This window comes from Danio rerio, chromosome 11 (assembly GCF_049306965.1).
Source record: "Danio rerio strain Tuebingen ecotype United States chromosome 11, GRCz12tu, whole genome shotgun sequence".
Lineage (NCBI taxonomy): Eukaryota > Metazoa > Chordata > Actinopteri > Cypriniformes > Danionidae > Danio > Danio rerio.
This window is the reverse complement of record NC_133186.1, coordinates 15666793-15667369: the sequence shown is the minus strand read 5'-3', so window position 1 is coordinate 15667369 and position 577 is coordinate 15666793.

Below are 577 nucleotides of genomic sequence, written 5' to 3'. Positions count from 1 at the left end.
GTTGTTTTTAAAAGTTTTCTTTTTTCAGTTGGCTACAAAATAAACTATTGTTATACAATGACTTTCCAAATTATTCTAACTTGCCTAGTTAACCTAATTAACCTAGTTAAGTCTTTAAATTTTAAGCAAAATACTTGAAAAATATCTATAATTTTTTTTTTCTTTCTGCTAAGTCCATTTATTTATCAGTGGTCGCCACAGCAGAATGAACCGTCAACTTTTCCAGCATAGGTTTTATGCCCTTCCAGCTTCAAAACAGAACTAGGAAACATCCATAAACATTTATTCACACACATACACTACAATTAAGTTTATTCAATTCACCTATAGTGCATGTCTTTGGAATGTGAGGGGAAACTGGAGCACCCGGAAGAAACCCATTGGAATACGAGGTCAACATGCAAACTCCACAGGAAAATGCCAACTGACCCAGCCAGAACCAATGAGCTTCTTGCTGTGAGGCAACAGTGCTAACCACCAAGCCACTGTGTCGCCCCATTTAGAAGTGTATTTTCCTGGCTCAAAATAAGGTTGAGGTGGTCCAATCTTAATCAATCCCGAAACATTATGTATGTAT